The sequence below is a fragment of the Phaenicophaeus curvirostris genome, chromosome 19 (genome assembly GCF_032191515.1).
Source record: "Phaenicophaeus curvirostris isolate KB17595 chromosome 19, BPBGC_Pcur_1.0, whole genome shotgun sequence".
Taxonomy (NCBI): domain Eukaryota; kingdom Metazoa; phylum Chordata; class Aves; order Cuculiformes; family Cuculidae; genus Phaenicophaeus; species Phaenicophaeus curvirostris.
Window position 1 is genome coordinate 1601213 of NC_091410.1, and position 19636 is coordinate 1620848.

Consider the following 19636-nt stretch of genomic DNA (forward strand, 5'->3'; position numbering starts at 1 on the left):
ATGACACAAAAGAAAGAGACATTATAAATGACAAGGATGTCACAATAGACACAGACGACAGAGATGACAGAGACTACAGAGATGACACAGACATTGTAAATTAATATTATGTCACAACAGAAACAGAGGACACAGATGACACAGACACTATAAATGACAGAGATATCACAATAGACACAGACGACACAGACAAGAGAGACATTATAATTGACTATGATGTCGCTATAGACACAGACATTATAAATAACAATGATGTCACTATAGACACAGAAGACATTTTAAATGACAACGATGTCACCATAGACAAAGATGACACAGACAACACAGACATTACAAACGACAATGATGTAACAATAGACACAGAAGACACAGACGACAGACATAAATGACAATGATGTCAAAATATACACAGACGACAAAGAAATTATAAATGATAATGATGTCACAATAGACACAGACGACAGACAACAGAGATGACACAGACATTATTAACAAAAATGATGTCAAAATACACACAGACGACACAGATTACACAGACATTACAAATGATTATTATGACATCATTGACACAGATGACACAGACATTATAAATGAGAATGATGTCACTATAGACACAGACAGCACAGATGACACAGTTTTAAAAGACAAGAGAGACATTATAAATGACAATGATTTCAAAATAGACACAGACGCCACAGACCACACAAAGGACACAGACAACACATATAACTCAGATGACACAGACGTTATAAATGAAAATGATGTCACAATAGACACAGAAGACACAAACGATACAGACGACAGAGACATGAATGACAATGATGTCACGATAGACACAGACGACACAGAGGACACAGATATTAAAAATTACAGTGATGTCACAATAGACACAGATGACACAGACATTTTAAATGACAATGCTGTCACCATAGACAATGATGACACAGACGCCACAGACATTCCTAATGACAATGATGTCACAACAGACACAGAATACACAGATGACAAAAATATTATAAATGACTATGATGTCGCAATAGAGAAAGACCGCACAGATGATAAAGTCATTATAAATAACAATGACGTCACAATAGACACAGACGACACAGAAGACACTAACATTATAAATGAAAATGATGTCACAATAGACACAGACAACACAGACACTTTTAAATATCGATGTCACAATGGACACAGATGACACAGATATTATAAATGAAAATGATATCTCAGTAGACACAGACGATACAGAAGACAGACATTATAAAAGACGTTGACAAAATAGACACAAACAATACAGACACTATAAATGACAATGATGTCCAATAGACAAAGACGACACAAACGACACAGACATTATTAATGAAAATGATGTCACTATAGACAGAACGGCAGAAACAACACAGAAGACAAAACCATTATAAATGAAAAGGATTTCACAGTAGAGACAGACGACACACACGACACAGACATTAAAAGTGACAATGATGTCACAGTAGACACAGACCACACAGACATAATACATGACACTGATGTCACAATAGACACAGACGACTGAGACGACAGAGTCAACACAGACTACAAAGATATTATAAATGAAAATTAAGTCACACTAGACACAGATAACACAGACGACACAGAGGACACTCATGTAATAAATGACAATGATGTCACAATACACACAGATGACGCAGACGTCACAGACATTATAAATGACAATGATGTCACAATAGACACCCACGACAGAGACAACACAGACATTATAACTGACCATGATGTCATAATAGACACAGAAAACACAGACATTATAAATGAAAATGATGTGAAAATAAACATAGACGACACAGACATCATAAATGAAAAAGATGACACAATAGACAGAGATGACACAGACAGTGATATAATAAATGAAAATTATGTCACAATAGAAACAGACGATACAGACAGTATAAATGACAAGGATGTCACAATAGAGACAGACGACACAGACGTCACAGACATTATAAATGACTATGATGTCACAATAGACACACTCAACACGTATTATAAATGATAATTAAGTAACAATAGACACATACGATACAGACGACAGAGACTACAACAACATTCTAAATGACAATGATGTCAAACTAGACAGAGACGACACAGACAACACAGACATTATAAATGACAGTGATGTCAAAATTGACACAGACGACAGAGACGACATACGACAAAGACATTATAAATGACAAAGGTGTCACAATAGAAACATGACCCAGATGACGCAGATGACTCAGACTTTATAAATAACGATGATGTCACAATAGACACAGACGACAAAGACGACACAGATAACACAGAAGAAAAAGTCATTATAAATGACAATGAAGTCATAATAGACAAAGACAACACTGACGACACAAACATTATATATGACAAAGATGTCAAAATAGACACAGACGACAGAGACGACACAGATGACAAAGACATTATTAATGAAAATGTTGTCACAATAGGCATAGATGACACAGACTATAAATTACAATGATGTGGAAATAGACACTGAAGACACAGACATTATAAATGACAACGATGTCACAATAGACACAGACGACACAGACAACAAAGACATTATAAATGACAATAATTTCACAACAGACACAGACGACACAGACAACAAAGACATTATAAAAGACAATGATGTCACAATAGACACAGACGGCACAGACATTATAAATGAAAATGACGTCACACTAGACACAGACAACACAGACGACACAGACATTATAAATGAAAATGATGTCACTATACACACAGACGTTAGACGACATATACGACAGAGTTGACAAAAACATTGTAAATGAAAATGATGTCACAATAGACAGACGACAGAGTCGACACAGACTACAAAGACATTATAAATGAAAATGACGTCACACTAGACACAGACAACACAGACGACACAGACATTATAAATGACAATGCTGTCACTATACACACATACGTGAGACGACATAGACGACAGAGTTGACAAGGACATTATAAAGGAAAATGATGTCACACTAGACACAGACAACACAGATGACACATGTGACACTCCTATTATAAATGACCATGATGTCACAATAGACAAAGACGACACACACAACACAAACTTTAAAAATGAAAATGATGTCACAATAGACACAGACTTAACAGACATTATAAATGACAATTATGTCAAAATAGACACAGGAGACACAGACGACAAATACTTTATAAATGACAATGTTGTCACAATAGACACAAACGACACAGATGACACAGAGGTCAATGACGAGACATGCAACATAGACATTATAAATGACTATGATGTCACAATAGACTCAGACGACACATACACACATTTATTATTAATGACATCGATGTCACAATAGACACAGACGTCAGAGACAATACAGACGACACAGACATTATAAATGAAAATGATGTCAAAATACACACAGACGACATTACTGACAAAGATGACAGAGACGACACAGACATTACAAATTAAAATGTTGACACAAGAGACAGAGACGACAAAGACGAAACAGATGTTATAAATGAAATCCATGTCACATAAGACACAGATGTCACAGACGATACAGATATTATAAATGAAAATGATGTCAAAATAAACACACACGAGAGACCACACAGAACACACAGACGTTATAAATCATAGAATCATAGAATAACCAGGTCTGAAGAGACCCACCGGGTCATCAAGCTCAACCTTGAAAGTTGGCAGTTAAGGCACCCAGAGTGTGTTTAAATATTTTCATTTATTCGTTTCCTTTTCTTTCCCCCTTTTTTGTGTCAAGAACAGAGAAAAATATATCTGATATATAAATGCGTAAGATCAGAAAAATAATCATGGCATGTTCACAGGGCATGTGGAGGCCATCAATTCAGAAAAAAAAAAACTATAAAACCAATGGTATAGGACTTACATGCATCCTGCTTCCCTTACTTAAATGACAATGATGTCACAACACACACAAATGACACGGACATTATAAATGACAATGATGTCACAAGAGACACAGACGACACAGATGACGCAGTGGACAGAGATGACATATGCAACAAAGACATTATTAAAGAAAATGATGTCACAATAGACATAGATGAAAGAGAAGACACAGACACTATAAATGACAATGATGTCATAATAGACCAGAAGACACAGACGACAAAGACATTATAAATGACAATGATGCCACAATAGACACAGATAACACAGACAACACAGAGGACAGATACAAAATATGCAAAAAAGTCATTATTAAAGAAAATTATGTCATGATAGACACAGACGACACATACATTATAAATGACAATGATGTCACAATAGACAGAGACTAAGAAAAATTTATAAATGAAAATTATGTCACAATTGATACAGACGACAAAGACGACTGAGACATTATAAATGAAAATGAATTCAAAATATACACAGACAACACAGACGACACAGACATTATAAATGAAAGTGATGTCACAATAGACACAGACGACACAGACATTATAAATGAAAATGACTTCACAATAGACACACACGACACAGACGAAAGAGACAATACTGACGACACAGATATTATAAATGACAATGATGTCACAATTGACACAGTGGACACAGACGACAGGAATATTATAAATGACAATGATGTCACAATAGACACAGAGGACACAGACATTATAAAAGACAATGATGTTACACTAGACACAGACAACACAGACAACACTCATGTTAAAAATGACAATGATGTCACAATAAACACAGACGACACATACAACACAGACATTATATATGACAATGATGTCACAATAGACACAGACGACACAGAGGACAGAGACGAGATATGCAAGAAAGACATTGCTAAAGAATAATTTATCACAATAGAAACAGACGTCACAGACGACATATACATTACAAATGACAATGATGTCACAATAGACACAGACGACAAAGACATAATAAATGACAACTATATCACAATAGACAGACGATTCAGATGACACAGAGATATTATAAATTTCAATTATGTCACAATAGACAGAGACGACGCAGATTATGTCACAACAGACACAGACATTAAAAATGAAAAAGACGTCAAAATAGACACAGATTAGAGAGTCAGTATAAATGACAATGTCATCACAATAGACACAGATGACATAGACATTATAAATGACAAGGATGTCACAATAGACTCAGACGACAGAGACAATACAGAGGAAACAGACAACACAGATATTATAAATGACAGTGATGTCACAATAGACCCAGACAAGACAGACGACACAGACAATATAAATTACAATGATGTCACAATAGAGAGAGACGACACAGACATTATAAATGACAATTTTATCACAATAGATACAGACAACACAGATGACACAGATGTTATAACATAAAATTTTATCAAGGTAGACACAAACGACACAGACATTATAAATGGCAATGATTTCACAATAGACAGAGATGACACAGAGGACACAGACCCTACAAATGAATATGATGTCACAATAGACATAGACGACAGATGTTATAAATGAAAATTATGTCAAAATAGACAAAGACGAAACAGACGACAGTCATTATAAATGACGATGATTTCACAATATACACAGACAACAGAGACGACACAGAAAATACAGACGGCAGATGACAGAGACATTATAAATGACACTGATATCACAAAAGACACAGACTACACAGATGAAAAACACGACACAGATGAAAAAGACATTATAAATGACAAAGATTTCACAATAGACGGAGATGACACAGATGACACAGACATTATAAATGACAATGATGTCACAATAGACACAGACGACACAGACATTATAATTGAAAATTATGTCACAATATACACAGATGACAAAGACGACACAGTCATTTATAATGTCTGTCTTCTATGATACCATAATAGACTCTGATGACACAGACACACATATTATAAATGAAAAATATGTAGCAATAGACACAGACCACACAGACGAGAAAGACGACACAGACATTATAAATTAAAATGATGTCACAAAAGACACAGATGAAACAGACAGTACAAATGATAATGATGTCACAATAGACACAGACGACACATACTACACAATCATCATTAATGACAATGACATCACAAGAGACACAGACGACACAGATGACACAGAGGACATAGACATAATAAATGAAAATAATGTCACAATAGCCTCAGACAACACAGACTACACAGACGTTATAAATGATAATGATGTTACAATAGAGACAGACCACACAGACCACAAAGACATAATAAATGACGATGTCACAATAGACAGAAGACACAGATATTATAAATGAGAATGATGTCACAATAGACACAGACGACAACGACTACACAGATTGTGTAAATTACGATGTCACAATAGACACATACGACAGAGACGATACAGACGTTATAAATGACAACGATTTTACAATAGACACAGATGACACAGAAGACAAAGACAATATAAATGACAATGTTGTCACAATAGACACAGACGACACAGACAAGACAGACTTTGTAAATGACAGTGATTTCACAACAGGCACAGAAGTAAGAGACGACACAGACGAAACAGATGTTATAAATGGCAATGATGTCACAATAAAGAGAGATGACACAGATGACACAGTATAAATGAAAATATCACAGATGACCCAGATGACACAAAAGACACAGACATTATAAATAACATTGATGTCACAATAGACAAATATGACACAGACCACACAGACAATATAAATGAAAATGATGTCACAATAGACACAAACGACACAGATGACAAGATATTATACCTGACAATGATATCACAATAGACACAGACGACACAGAACACACAGACATTAAAAATGACAATGATGTCAAAGTAGGCAAAGATGACACAGACATTATACATGAAAATTGTTTCAAAATACACACAGACGAGACAGAAGACACACATTATAAATGAAAATGATGTCACAATATAAAGAGACGACACAGACATAAATGACAATGATGTCAAAACATACACAGATGACACAGACATTATAAATGACAATGATGTCACGATAGACACAGACGACATAGAAGACACAGACGACAAAGAAGACACAGACATTATAATTTTCTTTTATGTCACAACAGACACAGACGAAACAAAGGACGGACATTATAAATGACAAAGATGTCACAATAGACACAGACGACACAGAGTTTATAAATTAAAATTATGTCACAATTGACACAGACAACATAGACGACTAAGACATTATAAATGACAACGATGTCACAATACACAGACGACACAGATATTATAAATGACAACGATGTCAAAATAGACACAGACGACACAGACTTTATAAATGACAATGATGTTACAATAGATACAGACGACAGAGACAATACAGATATTATTAATGAAAGCAATGTCACAATAGAGAGACAACACAGACGACAGAGACATTACAAATGACAATGATGTCACAATAGAAACAGAGGTCACAGACGACCGAGACTATACAGATGACAAAGAAGACGCCCACAATATAAATGAAAAAGATGCCAAAATAGTTACAGAAGGCCCAGACAACACAGACGACACAGACATTATAAATGACAATGTTTTAACAATAGACACAGATGACTCAGCCATACCGATGACGCAGATATTATTAATGACAATGATATCACAACAGACACAGACGACACAGAAAAAAAAGACATTATAAAGGACAATTATGTCACAAAAGACACAGACGACAAAGACAAAATAAATGACAATGATGTCACAATTGACACAGATGACACAGACAAAACAGACTACTCAGGCTTTATATATGAAAAATATGTCAAAGTAAAAACAGACAAGAAAGACGAGACAGACGACACAGACATTACAAATTAAAATGATGTCACAATAGACAGAGACAACACACACTACACAATCATCATTAATGACAATGATATCAAAAGAGACACAGACGACACAGATTACACAGACTACACAGACACTATAAATGACAATGATGTCACAGTAGACACAGATGACACCAACAACACAGACATTTTTAATGACAATGAAATCCCAATAGACACCGACAAAATAGATATTATAAATGACAATTATTTCAAAATAGTCACAGAAGCAACAGACTCCTCAGATGCCACAGATAACACAGATGAATCAGACAACACCGACTTTATAAATTACAATGATGTCACAATAAACACAGACAAAAAAGACGACACAATCGACACAGAAAAAAAGAAGACATAGAGATTATTAATGACAATGAAGTCACAATAGACACAGATGACAGACACGACACATAAGACACAAGCGACACAGACATTATAAATGAAAATGATGTCACAATAGACACAGACGAAGCAGACATGATAAATGACAATGAGATGTCACAATAGACACAGACGAAACAGACATGATAAATGACAATGATGTCACAATAGACACAGACAACACAGAAGACACACAGTAAAACTGACAATGATGTCACAATATACAAAGTCGACAGAGATGGCAAAGACATTATGAATGACAATTATGTAACAATACACACAGACAACACAGACATTATAAGTGACATGGATGTCACAGTAGACACAGAAGTCACAGAGGACGCAGACATTATAAATGACATGGATTTCAAAATAAACACAGACAACACAGAGGACATAGATGTTACAAATGAAAATGAAACCACAATAAAAGCAGATGAAAATGACGACACAGACGACAAAGATTTTATAAACGAAAATGATGTCACAATAAACACAGACGACACAGATATTATAAATGAAAATGATGTCACAATAAACAAAGATGACACAGACGACCCAGACATTATAAATTACAATGATGTCAAAATAGACAGAGATGACACAGACATTATAAATGAAAATGATGTCAAAATAGACACAGAGGAAACAGACAACATAAATAAATATTATGTCACAATAGACACAGATGACAATGAAGACACAAATAAAAAATGACAATGATGTCACAATATACACAGACGACAGAGACGGCATAGACATTATAGATGACAATTATGTAACAATAAACACAGAAGATACAGGCGACACAGACATTTTTAATGACAATGATGTAACAATATACAGAGAAAACACAGACAACACAGACATTATAAATGACAAGGATTTCAAAATAGACACAGACGCCAGAGACGACACAAAGGACACAGACAACACAGATAACTCAGATGACACAGACGTTATAAATGAAAATGATGTCACAATAGACACAGAAGACACAAACGATACAGACGACAGAGGTATGAATGACAGTGATGTCACAACAGACACATACAACACAGAGGACACAGATATTAAAAATTAAAATGATGTCACAATAGACACAGACGACACAGACATTTTAAATGACAATGATGTCACCATAGACTATCATGACACAGACGCCACAGACATTACTAATGACAATGATGTCACAATAGACACAGAACACACAGATGACAAAGACATTATAAATGACTATGATGTCGCAATAGAGAAAGAACACACAGATGATACAGTCATTATAAATAATATAGATGTCACAATAGACAAAGACGACACAGCCGACACAGACAACACAGAAGACACAGACATTATTAATGAAAATGATGTGAAAATAGAGACAGACGACACAGATGACACAGACATTACAAATGACAATGATGTCACAATAGACAGAGACGACAAAGTCGACAGATACAACACAGACTTTATAAATGATAATGATGTCACAATAGACACAGCAGAGACAACACAGTTTTAAAAGACAAGAGAGACATTATAAATGACACGGATTTCACAATAGATTCCGACGATAAAAACGACAAAGATATTATAAATGATAAGATATCACAATAGACAAAGACGACACAGACATAATCAATGAAAATGATGTCACAATAGACACAGACGACAACGACGACACAGCCATTATAAATTACAATGATGTCACAATAGACACCGATCACACAGACATTAAAAATTAGCATGATATCACAATAGGCAAAGACAACAGAGACCACACAGATATTATATATGACGATGTCACAGTAGACACAGACAACACAGACACTATAAATGAACATGATGTCACAATAGGCACACACAACTCAGAAAACAGAATTTAGAAATGACAATGAAGTCACAATAGACAAATATGATACAAACGACAGAGACGACACAGACATTATATATTAGAATTATGTAACAATAGAATCAGATGACACAGACCATACAGACATTATTAATGACAATGATGTCACAATAGACACAGAAGACAGACGACACCGATGAATCAGACGACACCGATATTATAAATGAAAATGATGTCACAATAAACAAAGATGACACAGACAACACAGACATTATAAATGACAATGATGTCAAAATAGACACAGAGGAAACAGATATTATATATGACAAGGATGTCACAATAGACACAGACAGCACAGACGACACAGTTGTAAAAGACAAGAGAGACATTATAAATGACAATGATTTCACAATAGACTCCGACAATACAAACGACACAGATATTATATATTACAATTATGTCATAATAGACAGCGACGACACAGATGGCAGAGTTATTATAAATGACAATGATGTCCCAATACACACAGACGACACAGACGAGACAGATGACAAAAACATGATAAATGACGATGTCAGAATAGACAGACGACACCGAAGACGCTGACATTATAAATGACAATGATATCACGATAGACACCGACGACACAGACACTTTTAAAAATCGATGTCACAATGGACACATGACACAGATATCATAAATGAAAATGTTATCTCAGTAGACACAGACGATACAGAAGACACTGACATTATAAATGACAATGTTGTCAAAATAGACACAAACAATACAGACATTATAAATTACAATGATGTCACAATATACAAAGACGACACAGACATTATTAATGAAAATGATGTTACTACAGAGACAGACATTATAAACTAAAATATTGTCACTATAGACACAGACGACAGAAATGACACAGAAGACAAAACCATTATAAATGACAATGATTTCACAGTAGACAAAGACAACACACACGACACAGACAATATAAATGACAATGATGTCACAGTAGACACAGACCACACTGACGACTCAGATGACACAGATGACACAGACATTATAGGTGACAATGATGTCACAATAAACCGACGACACAGACATTATAAGTGACAATGGTGTCACAATTAACAGATGACACCGACATTATAAGTGACAATGATGTCACAATATACACAGACGACACAGACTTTATAAGAAACAATGTCACAATTGACAGACAACACAGACATAATAAATGACAATGATGTCACTACAGACACAGACGACAGACACGAAAATGGCCACACAGACATTATAAATGACAATGATTTCACAAAAGATACAGACGACAGACACGAAAATGACGACACAGACATTATAAATGACGATGTCAAAATAGACACACACGACACTCACGACACTCACTATATATGAGAATGATGTCACAATAGGCACAGACAGACACGAAAATGACGACTCATACAACACAGACATTATAAATGACAGTGATTTCACAATAGAGACAGACGACACAGACAGACACGAGAATGATGACAGAGACGACACAGACATTAAAAATGACAATGATGTCAAAATAGACACACACGACACACACCATATATAACAATGATGTCACAATAGACGCAGATGACACAAACATAATAAATGACAACGATGCTCATTGCATCTTGAAAGACAAAAAATAAAACCCAAACAAAATTACTAGGTGGCGTTTGTAGGTAATGTAGGTACAAGTCATATCTAACTGTTGACTCGGCAGCCAACCCACCTGGCTGTGGGAATCTACCCCCAGTTCAATTGTCACCCCTTGCTGCCAGACCCGATGCCTCTGCACCTGTAGAACTCAACATTCAATAACTTACCCCCAGACTCGATAGTAACTAAACAATTCCACACACTGTTTTGATTCAGGAATACCAACCCTTCTTCACACAACAGCCAGGCAGAAAAAAAAAAGATAAAATCAAATCTTAACAACCATACACACCAGATTTATTGCCCCAAGAATTTAAACTGCTCTACCGACACTCCAATGTTATATCTGAGATGGCTTTGGTCATTCCCTCTGTGGCTGCATAACCGACCAAAAATGATTCTCCTCACCCCATGTATCTATGGCTACTTGCTCTGGAATGCACCGTATCACCTCGCCCTTCAAAGCCTAACTAGACGGGTATATCTAAAGATCGAATTTCACTGCTGTTCTTCTGCTAACTACCGATTCTTTAGCTCAGGCAGAGCAGCTCCAGCCAGATTCAAACGTGCCCAGACTGACTCTGCACAGAAAAGCAATGACAGGATGCAGAAACAAAAAGGAAACTTGGTAAGAATGACTCTCAAAAGAGGGCTGGCATTGGGCAACAAGATGTAGGGAGCTGCAAGAAAGATTATGTCAGCCCTTGAAAAATGGAAGACTATGGCCCCTTTAAGAGCCATAGCCACAACTAGAAGGATGCAAGGGTGAGCCCTTCTTAAAGACCTCAAAACAGGGTATGTATGGAGGAAGTGCCAGAACAGGGATTTAAGAAAATGGAACAATAAGGGCTGAGGATGCTAACGTGTCCTGTGATGCCTACGCAATAGGCAACTGACCAGAAATTGCCAAAATGCAAGACCTATTTGTACATGAAGATCAGAATGCAAGAAAAGCAGCGCCTGATCAGCACCTTACTAAGAACAGACATCCAAGAGTCTAGAGATGACACGTGGATCAAATGCAAAGATGACATCAAGACCTGCAGAAGATTTAAGACACAGCAGAGTCTACACCATCTAAACAACAAGACAGATATAGGCTGGAACTGCCCTGCCTGGTACACGCTAGCTTGGGGCTGAAAATTAAACCCCTCTCCAAACGTGTAACAAGGTGCACTCTTACTGCACAACCCTCTACCCTAGGCTAAATCCCTTCCCTGCCATTCTCAACATTCTGCCCTCTTCCCGGACCAAAACCACAGCCCCCTTAACTTTCTGAGGACCGAGGGCCTGAAGATATCCTTGGCAGAAAAAACCCAAACTGCATCAACTAACTGGAAAAATCCTGCACTCTCACATTGTCCTGGACAATAATCTGAAAAAAAAAAATAAAAAATACAGAAAACACAGTGCCAAGTCATCACACTGCTCACTGCCAAAATCTTGTACTACACCCACTGCAAAACTGCCAAGGCATTCTGCTCACCTATTTGATGCCAATTCAAACATTGGATGCTGCAGTCATCATCACCTGGGGCACTTCAGGTAGACAGACGGAAAATTTACTACTGCGCTTCTGAGAAATCAGTCCCGTGCTCCATCTCTCTACTCCCCTGTTCACCTCAACTGCTCTTTGCATTCTAAAAGCGGACCACACAGCATCTACAAAACCAAAGGCCAAAGCTCAATGGAGTTGCTGCGTACTACAGGGGTCTAACACACCTATTTGAACAACAACCTCCTCACCTCTCAGACCACACATCAGCAAGAAGCTTCACCCCTCTGAGGCTGCATTTGGCACCTGCCACAGAAAAAGCATGCTTTTGTACTACACTAAAGCACAGGCTGCCCCAAGCAACACCTATCTCCACTGCATTACCTTGACTGCTCAGATGCCCGGCTTGCCTCATCTTCTGTGGTTGTGTGGAGGCTTGAGCTCCACCTGGAATATACAAACAGCAAGGATGATTGTAACTTCATTGAACAAAACCAACACACGGTAACTGATCATACAGCCACGGTTACATTTCCCTACCAACACCACAGCCAACTCACCTCACTATGGCACACTAACTGCACGCAACTCCATCCGTGCCCCTCGGCACACAGGTCAGCCCACTACGTCTGAAAAACACAACAGCAAAGAAGTCACCCTGACGCTCAGCAATGCCCTAAGAATTCCAAGACTCTACTGCACATTACAGCCAAGCAAAGCTAGTCCACAACCAAACCCAAACATTAATTGCCGCTCCCTTGACATTCAAACCCCTTCGTTACCACTCCACTGGCTGCTCCCATGCAGTTTTGGTCACCCCCTCTGTGGCTCCAGAGACAAGCAGAAACTGCCCTCCTCACCCGCCACACCGAGGGCTGCTAGTTCTGCAAATAAAGGATGCCCCTAGACCGCAATGTCTAGGCACGTCAAAACGTTAAGCACACAATCGGTCCACTATACCCCTGCTGACGCTTATCGCCTCCTCTACACACCTGGCAGAGCAGCTCCAACCAGGCACAAATACATGCAGAACACCAATACACAAGACCGACGTCAGGAACCTGGAACAAAAGAAAAGTCGCGGCAACAAGGAGGACTCCTGGACCACGCATGCCAATGGGCAAGGCAATGGACAGGGCTCCAAGGAACAACCTACGGTAACCCTGGAAAAGCGAAGAACCGTGCATGGTTCCAAAGAGATGGTGCCACAACTGGCAAGATGAACGGGCAAGAAACCCTTTTAAAGTCCTAAACATGCAGAGGATGGACGGAACAAGTCCCAGAAGAGGGATCCAGGAAAACAGAAGACTAACTATCCCGGATGGCGAGGCAGGCTGCAAGGCTGCAGCAGAAGACAGCTGACTGGATGCTTCCAAAACACAAGAGCGATCCACACTTTAGAAATGCAAAGAAAGAAAAGCAGTGCCCCATCGACACTGCCTTGATGAGTACGAGCATTTGGGACCCTAGACATGGCACCCAAGGCACGCCCGCCATGCCCTGAGCACAAAAGACAACATCAAGACCTGCAGAAAATTTCAGACATGGCACGGTGACTACACAAACTAGACAACAACAGATACAGGCTGGAACTGCCCTGCCCATGCAGGGTTTGGGCTGAGAAGTAGACCCCTCTGCCTTCACCTGCCCAAAGAGGACTCTCCCTGCACAGCCTAGGCTAACTTCAAAACCCCTCCCTGCTAGCCCCATCCCACCTCCCGCTTCCCAACTCCGGTCTCTCAATTTAGCTTTCAGAGGGCCACGAATGAAGCTGTCCTTGGCCAAAGCAGCTCAAATCACATCAGCTAACAGAAATAATCCTGCAGTCACTGCGTTCCTCTTCAGCATCTGTAAGAAAAATGAACAGAAAAACACAGTGCCAAAACACGAGAACGATCCCGGCTTCAGGAGCACGATGCAAGAAAAGCAGTGCCCAATCAACAGTGCATTGATGAGTACGAGCATTCAGGACCCTAGATATGGTGCTCGAGGCATGTCCAGCATGCCGTAAAGGATCCCTCATTACAACGGGATGTGGCCAAAACCAGGAGGATGTACGTGAAAGGATCACCTTTTAAATGACTAAAGGCACAAGATGCATGGAAGAAGTCTCAGGTCAACAGGGATCCTTGAAAATATATGACTAGCGATTGGGGCCACCAACACAGGCTGCGAGGCCACGGGAAAAGATGGCTGACTAGAAACTTTGAAAATGTGAAGCCAATCCACACTTAGGTTATGATGCAAGAAGAACAGTGCTTAATTGGTATTGTACCCATGAGTACAGGCATTCAAGACCCTCGAGATGCTGCTCAAGTCATATGCTGCATTCCTTTAAAGCAAAGTGGACATCAAGGCTTAAGAAACGTAAAAGAGAAACAGAATATAAAGCACACGGCACAGACAAGCTGGAATGGCCCTGCCAGGAACGTGCTAGCTTTGGGCTGAGAAGTAACACCCTCCAGCTCTCCCTGCCCAAAGGGGACGCTTCCCGCACAGCCCTCTCCCCTAGGCTACTTTTAAAACTCCTCCCTGCCATCCCCAGCCTTCTCCCCTCTGTCATACCCCACCCCTGCCCCCGTCCCTCAACTTAGCTTTCAGACCACCAGAAGGCTTCCTCAGGAGAAAAAAACTCCAAGAACATCAGCTTCCTGGAATGATCCTACAGTTGCCAGGATCCACTTTGCAATCTACAACAAAACTAAAATAGCTCCAACAGCCAGCATTGCACTGATCAATGTCAGCACCTTACATGACAACTTGCTCTGCCTAACTGCCATGTTCTTCCACTCACTTGCTCCACAGCAGTTTTTGTCAGATGCTGCAGCTGTTATCACCCAGGGTAATTAAATTCAGAGAATTACTCTCACACCTGTGAGAAGTCTGCCCCATGCTCCTTCTCCCTACTACCCAGCTCATCTCAAATGCTCTTCCCATTCCCAAGGTGGCCCGCACAGTGCCTGCCAAACCAAAAGTAAATACTATGTTGCCAAAGAACACTTTGCTCTTCTAGACATACTCAACTTCCTCCTCACCATCAGCCCCACAATGATGAGAATAAACCTGACTACCTCACCAGCACCCCAAAATTCTGTGCCCTCTGCTTACCTCTCCTCTCCTCCTCACCACTTAAGTTGTAGGACCAGTAGTGGTGATACCCAGGACAAAAGAAAGATGAGCCACAGAAATCCACATTTTAGGAAGTAACCAAACTTTAGTCGTAGGAGTGAACAAGAAGAACTTGAAAAAAATATTCTTATCAAAACCCAGTAAAGATTATTAACACAGAAGACATAAAAACACAGGACACTCACCACACAGCAATGGAGACTGGAATTACAGAGGCAGTCAGCCAATGAAAAACTCGCAACAGTGGGATTGACTACTCTAAGACCTAAATTGGAAACTCAATGACCGTAAAAAACCACAATGGATTAACAGGGACAAGGTAACAACCGCTGTAAGCAATAATAGAGCAAACCTCACTGGTAAGTTCAGGAAAAATCTAAAACTCTACTTGTGTGCCCACAGACCAGATGAAGAAGAGTTGCTCAGCTGCTAACTGTTACGAGCCAAAACAATATCCAATCTCTTCCCTGAGAAATGCAAGTGAAACAAGCGGCAGAATCCTGCACTGTAGATAGGCAGCGAGTCCATACCTTGAAGTAGCAAGGTCTCTGATATTCATAGGATCACCAGGTTGGAAAAGACCCATTGGATCATTGAGTCCAACCATTCCTATCAATCACTAAACAATGCCCCTCACCATCTCATCCACCCATCCTTTAAACACCTCCAGGGAAGGTGACTCTACCACCTCCTCGGGCAGCCTTTGCCCATCCCCAATAACCCTTTCAGTGAAATATTTTTTCCTGATGTACAGCCTGAAGCTTCCCTGGCAGAGCTTGAGGCTATTCCCTCTTGTCCTGTCCCCTGTCCCTTAGGAGAAGAGGCCAGCTCCCTCCCCTCCACAACCTCCTTTCAGGTAGCTGCAGAGAGCAATGAGGTCTCCCCTCAGCCTCCTCTTCTCCAGGCTAAACACCCCCAGCTCTCTCAGCCACTCCTCATAAGGCTTGTTCACCAGCCCCCTCACCAGCTACATTACTCTTCTCTGGACATTCAGATGGATGGAGACAGGATGCACGCAAAGAAGTTAGTTGAGGAACACAATAAGTAGAAGGTATAAGGGAGCAGAGATCTCTAAGCCCTAGAGATGACATTTCTTAGGGTAACTAATAATTTTCAACTTGTGTCTCAACCTCATCATTACCTCATTGGCTACAGAGAGACTAGAACAACAGACACCTGAACGGCACTTGCATCTGACCACCAAACTGACCCAAGAAAGACTGATGAACCCATCTCCCTTTCCCCAAACCATTAAAGCCCTTTTCTACCCCTGAAGTATCAGAGAAGGAACCCTGCTCCTTCTTAACAGCACCTGCCCTATATTTTAACCCCCCTGACCCTTCTGTGTTGCTGTTCCTTGGGAGCTGTGCTCCTGAGCCCTTCCCAGGGCTCCCCTGGCCCCTTCTATCTTCCACCAACCCACAGACTCTACTTCCTACCCTAGGCCAACAAACTTCATTCCAGATTATTATCACCCACAAGGTGCCCATTACAAACTGCAGAGCCCCTAGATCCAATACATTATGCCACACAGAATGAGGAACAACAACAAATCATCCCATAACCAAAAACTTGAGGCAAAGCACCCAGAAAAAAAAAAAAAAGAAGGAAATCAAAAACATCTTGCCCCCTCCAATACCTAATCAAAAATAACTTACAAAAAAGCCCCATAGTTACACCTGTATGTGCTGCTTCGCCTGGACTCTTCCAAAGCTCATACCTCCAACAGACGCCTCTGCTTCTTTAGAAGAACAAAAAGAAAAAAAAAAACTAAAAAAGCCAAAACCCACCACTTACCCAACTAGCTTAATCTGCCTAAAAAGCTACAATGAATGGAAACAGCAGCAAAACTCTAATCTCAAGGATAAACCACAACCTAAATGACCTCCAGAGGCAAGGCCTGTGGCTTATATACCCCCTGGGCCTTCCTGCCCACCACCTGTGACTAGGGTGTGGTGAAGCCCTCACAGGTATAAATAGTGCCTGAGGAGGAGCTGTGTTTTATTAACTCTGCCTTGCATTCTCAGCTAGAACTACACTACTACATGTCTGAAAGCATCCTTACAAGAAATAACAGTATGCGTGCTGTCACTGCAACATTGCTAGTTGTGACAGTGATGGAACTAGGTAACAAACATTTTAGAGCTGGACTTTTTGGTTCCTTTCATTTATCATGCTGCATCAATTCCTGTTCCCAGGTATCGCTATACCCCTACTCTTTAATTTTTCTGTGCTCTTTTCTCTCTCTTTTTCCTCCCCCTAGTCTTCAGTATCTGTTCTCTGCCCATACTTTTTTTTTCCTTTTCCATCTTTATCCCAATCTGCGTTCCTCATTCTGTTCCCCCACAATTTCACTGGCTTGATCCTTGTAGTTTGTTCTTTCTCTGCACCTGCAAATGCCTTGCTTTTCTTTCTCTTTCTATCTCTCTTTCTTTCTCTATCCCTTTGTATTGCTCACTGTTCCTGTTCTATTTTTTCCATTCACTCTGTATCTTGACACTCCCCTTTTCATCTCTTGCTATTTCTGAATTTTTGTGCTAGTCCTTGCTCTTTTGAATAATCCTCTGTCTGTCTGTAGGGCTCCTAGTTCCTCTCAAACAAGTCAGCTCTTTTTTATGTACACACATGGCCTTATGAGAAATGGCTCAGAGAGCTGGGCTTGTTTAGCCTGGAGAAGTGGAGGCTGAGGGGAGACCTCATTGCTCTCTACAACTACAAGGTCTACAAAGAAGTTCGGACAAGGGAAATGAAGGGCGAAGAAGGTCGGAGAAGGGCAAAGAAGGTCGGAGAATGGCAAAAAATTTCGGAGAAGGTTGGAGAAGTTAAAAGAAGTTCAAAGAATTTCAGAGAAGTTCGGATAAGTTAAGAGTAGGTCAGAGAAGGTCAGATTAGGTCGGAGAAGTTCAGAGAATGTCAAAGAAGGTTGGAGAAGTTCAAAGAAGGTCAGAGAAGGTCAAAGGTGGTTGGAGAATTTCAAAATAGTTCAGAGAATGTCGGAGAATTTCGGAGTTCAAAGAAGCTCAGAGAAGGTCAAAGAAGGTTGGAGAAAGATAAAGACGGTTGGAGAAGTTGGGAGAAGATCAAAGAATTTTGAAGAAGGTTGGAGAATGTCAGAGAAGTTAGGAGAAGGTCGGAGAA